The following is a 6,793-nucleotide window of genomic DNA, read 5'->3' as shown; positions in this document are numbered from 1 at the left end:
GCTTGCTGACTATTGAATACTTGTTTACTACCCTAACGTATACTTAAAGAAAGGAATCCAAATTTTCAAAATACTTTTAAGCTAATCCTTCTTTTGAAAATAATATATTGTTTATGGCCATACTACCCTGAACATGCCCGATCTCGTCTGACCTCAGAAGCTAAGCAGGGTCGGGCCTGGTTAGTACTTGATGGGAGAAAATAATATATCTTTTGTCTAAGGGTTGGGAAATATTAATGTGTTGGATAAACATGAGACAGAGGAAATATTTGCTGATTACCCATTTGACAAAGGGTTAATAAGATATATAGAATATTGGAAAATATTAATGAGAAATAAACTAATCTCATTAAAAATGGGAAGAAGAAATGACTAAAATTTATCCCTTTAACCAGTGAACTCAACAGACTCCTAACTGACCAATACTCAGGATGTGCCAGTAATTGGCCTGCATCACCAGGACTTTGAGTGAGTACAGGGACCCACCACTTAAGTTTTCATACTTCTGAAAGTCCTGGCAGCTGTAACAAAACCCACAGTCACCACCATTGCCACTCCTGGTCAGCTCCATAGACTCATTTTATTCTCAAAATAGATGTAAACCAAACTGAGAAAAATCATGTACATATTGTCCTCACTGCTAAAAACTGGAGCACTCTCAAGACGAAAGGCATGTCAAGTCCCTACCTTGGAAGCTCTGGTAGCTACAGCCACAACCAACAGTCACTACTTCACCTATAACCCAACTTCACCACGTACTCTGCAGAGGTATCAAAATAAAAAAATTCCAGGTATGTTGGTGTTTGGACTAACATCAGTAGAACTCAGTGAACACACCCTCTCCCACCCTTTTTTATTTCAGGAAGGCCTGATAGCCATAAGTATTTACCAGAGCTGCTGCCACATCATCCATAGAACTTGGAATTCACGAACTGCATGGCCTCATATCACAATCTCTAATATTTTCAATACTGTCACCTAGATGGATCACACAAAATTATATGTCAAAGTAGAATAAAAACTATCAAAGGTGATTAAACAAAATCAATAACAGAATGATCAACTACCATCAAAAAGCTTATTAAACTTTCGACAATGACTTGATGACCCCTTTGTAGGTACAATTTTTTTCATAAATTTTCATAAATGCTTCTTTTGTTGTAGGTTTTTAAAAATAATTTCATTACCACATAGCAGTAAACAAGCAAAATACAGTAAATTACTTTGTGCCTGCCAATGAACAGGCTTGAAGGTGATAGAAACCCAGGGATAATGGTGGAAGAAATTTTACATTGATAGTGGGATTGATGTTGGAATATATAAATAAAAAAAGCAAAATGAAACATATAATTACAGAAACAAATATATTGTGACCAACTATGATGTAAACAATAGTAATTAAATGAAATAATAAAAAGTGGGGAGAAGAGATAAAAATAATTTCCTCACAGAAGACAGCATGAAGGGCCAAGAAATGTGTAAAAATGCTCTACATTATTTATCACAATAAAAATTATGCAAAAAGAGCAATGAGCTATCATATCACACTGATAAAATTAGCACACATCACAAAATATAAAAACAACAGTATTGGTTTAGATTTTGACATAAAGAAACCTTTGCCCTTCACTTGTGGGAATGACCACTAGTTCGATCTTTCTGGAACATAATAGGCACACTTCTAAAAAGAAAAACTAAGAATAAAATTTTGGGGACAGACTAGTGGCACAAGCAGTAAGGCATCTGTCTTGCCTGCGCTAACCTAGGACAAAAGGAAGTTCGATCCCTTGGCATCCCATATGGCCCCCGAAGCCAGGGAGCGATTTCTAAGCAAATAGCCTGGAGTAACCCTTGAGCATCACCAGGTGTGGCTCAAAAACCAAAAAAAAAAAAAAAAAAAAAAAAGAATAAAATTTTTATAGGATGCAGGAATATTATTTTTGAGCATCTCCACCATGGATCCAAAAATACAACTCAGAAGAAACATTAGGATATCATTTCATTACTATTCATAAGCACCAGAATCTAGAAACTATCCGTGTTCAATAATAGAAGATTGAATAAAGCAGCTATGATATTTAAATATAATGGCATGCTATTCAGCTATAAGAAAAAATGAAACCATACAATTTTGCTGCTATGTACTGACATAACTTAACAAGAAAAAAATTATAACCCCATCAAAAAGTGGGGAAAAGAAATGAACAGATGCTTTCTTAAAGAAGAAATACAAATGGCCCAAAGGCACATGAAAAAATGTTCCACATCACCAATCATCAGGTAGATGAAAATCAAAACAACAATGAGGCACCATCTCATGCCATAGAGACTGGAACACATTACAAAGAACAAGAAAAATCAGTGCTGGCAGGGATGTGGAGAGAAAGAAACTCTCATTCACTGCTAATGGGAATACTGTCTAGTCCAGCCATTATGGAAAGCAATATGGACATTCCTCAAAAAAAAAAAAACAACTGCAAATTGAGCCCCCAAACCAAAAACAAACAAACAAACAAAAACTTTAAAAGATATTTTAAATTTTATTTTAATATTTTCTGCCTATATCATCAGGACACATATATGATTAATTGTTGCATATTTTGATTAGATCAGGAATACAAGGTCTGCCCTTATGGGTATTTAGAGCTCTTCAGAGCAAAGAATTCCTGGAAAAGGAGATTAAAACTCTTTTAATTATTTGTTGTATGGTTCAAAGTTATTACAGAAAGTCTGATGGGCTTAGATATCTCAACCAGGACCATTGCACAAAACGAGCACCTTAGTCACAAAATAAAAATTGTCTTTAGTGTATCCTTGGCTAAATATTAAAAGCCCAAACCATCCCTAGCAACTGGTTCTGAAGTCACAGTAAAATATTCTTTTCTTCATACTCCCTTGATAACATGTAAACCTTAGAAGAAGCAATGCCAATATTTCTGCAATTGCTTACTTTTGTCTATATATTACAAAAGAGCTGTAATGTTGGCTTTATGAGAGTCATACATCTTAAAGTAGCCCCCCTTTAAAGTCTGTGAGTGAAATCACAGTACTAGCTGAAGACAAAGCCCTTTGGTAGACCAGCCAGACAATGGTTTCTTTTCAGTAAGGCAATTGTAAGCAGCATAGACTCTCTTGTAATATAAAATTTCCTCATAGGTTTTTGGTATGTCATGGGAAGAAGAAATATATTTATACTTTTTCCCATTAGTGGGATAAGTCTTGAGAGCCATAATCTGAACGCATAAGAAATATGATCTTGAGTTGCACCCTTAGCAGTGAAGCTAAGGAAATATCTATTATCCTAGACTGTGGAGTAACCAGATTTCCTTCAGGCATGTTTAATCATGAAACCAGAATATTTTATACTAAACTTCCTGACAGTTTTTGGCAGTTTTGTCACAGCAGTAACTTTCAAATATTTACTGAGATTATTCATGATAAAGATTGTGTACCAGGTTCACAGTTTGAGATAATTCCTATGTCCACGGTGTATGAGCCTACTAGGTGGAGAATAGATCATTAATAACATATATAATAAATAAGTATATTAGAGCATTAATAACCCTACTCCTTTATTGTTTGTTGTTTTGCTTTCAGTAATCTACTGATATATGAAATAATACTAGTAAAATAATATTTTTGAGAGAAAAAAATGCCACAAAGTTGTTTTTATTTCTGAGACAAATAAGTAAAATTTATCCGAAGTAAACATGCATAGGAAAAACGATATATAAATATTCAATACTTTGGTTTTAGGACTCCACTGGAATCTTAGATAATATCCCTATGGATTAGGGAATTATTTACCACTAAAAGTGACTATTTCTATAGAAAAATAGTAAAGTGAGGTAACAAACAATGTGGTAACTATTAGAGCTGAGCCGGTGGAGATGGGCCTGCTCTGCTGGTGTCCACGGGAGCCTTGCTCATGCTGGGTATAAAAGGAAACAGTTGGACAGTTGGATAGTGACCAGGCCAGTGCCTGCCTATTCCCGGGAGACCAAAGATAAAGATTGGTGATAAGATGCCTATTTTGTATCTATCCCTTAATCTGTCTCTATAGAAACCTTGACCACCTCTGGCTGATGACTCTCTCTCTCTTTCTCCCTCCCTCTCTCTTTCTCTCTTTCTCCTTCACTCCCAACCCCCCCCCCCTCACACACACATCCCAGGTGAACAGCAGGCCTCAGGCTCAAGGAGGAATAAAAAGGATACTTGGTGTTTTTTCCCTCTCTAACTCTCCCTGTTCCTGGCAGGGCAAGCAGTTGCTACAAATTGGCATCCTTGGGTGGGCATGAGGCCCAATCCCTCAGTTGGGCCCCACGAGCCTCTGCGAGCCTGAGCCTTGCAGCACTGGGCACTGACAGCCTTGGGCCCTTGAGCTGAAGAGCAGCCAAGCAAAGGGAAGACTTGCTACTTGCAGTAACCTGCAGAATCCTGACAACTTTGCAACTTACTGTGGTAAATTCTACAAAATGTCACAGTTAGCATGTCAAGTGAATCCTGTATTCTATGATAAAAGGAATTAAAAAAATATAATTGAAAAGATAAATGGTGAAAAGAGAAATAAAATGAATTAAGAAGAAATGATTTAAAAATAGAGAGAAATAGAGAAAAATGGAAAAATAGATTCATTATACAGTGAAGAAAGATTTTAAACACAGAAACAGAAGAAGAAAAATGAGCAAAAAGGATTTATTATGTAGAGAAAAAAGAGATATATAAAACAGAAAGAAATATTTTAAATAAGAATATTTGCCATTAGAAAGATATAAATAGAAAGTAAAAAACTAATAACCCCATAACTGTCCCCTATCAGCAGGTAGCATCTAGAAAGAATTTGTCACCTCTTTACCCTAAAAGATTGCAATTCTTCACTTTCTTAGCTAGACATAGTTTGATAAAAAAAAGTTACAAAGTTAATTTTTGTTACTTTGGAGCTTCTAAATGAACTGTCAAAAAGAGGGCTGGAGAGATAGCACAGCAGTTGGGCATTTGCCTTGCACGCAGCAGATCTAAGATGGTTCTTGGTCCCTCGAACCCAGGAGCGATTTCTGAGCGCATAGCCAGGAGTAATCCCTGAGCATCACAGGATGTGGCCCCAAAAGCAAAAAGCAAAAGAGAGAGAGAGAAAGGAGAGAGAGAGAGAGAGAGAGAGAGAGAGAGAGAGAGAGAGAGAGAGAGAGAAATGCAACTGACAACTACCCTGGTTTTTACAGCACACCATCACTTGAATGAACTTCACCAACAGCTGAGGGTAAATCTACATATAATATTTTCTAAATTATAAAACATAAAAGGAGGAAATCTGTTGATGTATGGCAGTTGGAATAGAAACGCCCCTTGAACATGCCCTTGGACACATCCCCTTGTCATGCCGAATCTAAAAGATAACCCTTGAATAGTGGGAGTTGAGGATAATGACATGAGCAGTACCTGCCGGATTGTGGGGAGGCCAGAGATAAAACATAAGCGAGATGCTACCTGCTTTGTATCTATCCTTTTATCTTTCTCTATTGAACCTCCCCCCAGCCACTTCTGGCCAATGAATTTCTCTCTGTCTCTGTCTCACTTCTCTGTCTTCCTGTCTCTGTCTGTTTGTCTCTCTGTCTCTCTCTCCCTCAATGCCCCACCTTTCTCTGAAACCCTGGGTGGCAGCTTCTCTCTCTCTTTCTCTCTCTCTTTCTCACTCTATCTCTTTCTCTCTCTATCCCAGGTGGTTGGCTGCTACAGTAACAAAGTTGACAAAGAGAAATTTTACATATTTCTTTTTAAATTTTCTTAAAGAGTCATGAGTTACAGTTATAGAGTTTCATTTTAGACATATTCTCCATAAGAATCCCATCACCAGTGTCAACTTCTCTCTACTAGTGTCAACTTCCCTCTACTAGTGTTCCCAGTCACTCTTCACTACATTGATAGGAACATTTTAAAGTTTGGTGGTTATAGTTTGGATCTCATGTTTTCAGTGTTGTTAACTCTGTGGTATGGACATAAAATTATACTATTACCCCCAAAATAATTATGTACTTTAAGACCCATGGCCCCCTGTTCCAAACTTTACTTGCCTTTATCTTTTTACTTCACACCTGATTGAATATTTTTTTAAGATCTAAGTATTATGAGAGAAAAATTCTGAGCAAAAACCTAAAGGAGGAATGTGAATAGTGAGAAAAAAAGAATTTGATGAAGGAATGGTCACTGAAAAGGCTCTGGAACAGGGTGTATGGCATATTTAATGAGCCAGTTGCCTAGTTTGTCTTCAGTAGAGAAAGGATCTGTGTAACTATATGGTCTCTGAAGGAAAGAGTGATGGGTTCAGTTGATATATATAACTGGGAGATTAAATTTATTGAAAGTTTCTGCACTTTCTCTATGTAAAATAGATGACTGGAGGACTTTGGTCAGAGAATTAACATATTCTGGTTTATTTTTATACTACATCACATCCACCAAGAAGTTGAAAATGGTTATAAGGATAAATAGAGACATTTGGAGGCATATTAACCTCAAAATATTTCCATATGTCTTTTATCTGAACCTTGGTACTGAAGGCTGTCTCTTAGGACCTCTGAACATCACTGTACCTACTATATTTCATCAGGACTTCCAACTTATGGTTCATAAAATTTCTGGTTTATTTTTGGGTCTTTTCTTTTTTTATGGTTTTGGACCACACCCAGTGATGCTCAGGAGTTACTCCTTACTCTGCACTCAGAAATCGTTCCTGGCTTAGGGGACCAATGGGACACCAGGGGATTGAACTGCAGTCCGTCCTAGGTCAGCCGCATGT

The sequence above is a fragment of the Suncus etruscus genome, chromosome 7 (genome assembly GCF_024139225.1).
Source record: "Suncus etruscus isolate mSunEtr1 chromosome 7, mSunEtr1.pri.cur, whole genome shotgun sequence".
In the NCBI taxonomy this organism is placed as follows: Eukaryota; Metazoa; Chordata; class Mammalia; order Eulipotyphla; family Soricidae; genus Suncus; species Suncus etruscus.
Note: the sequence above shows the minus strand (reverse complement) of the source record.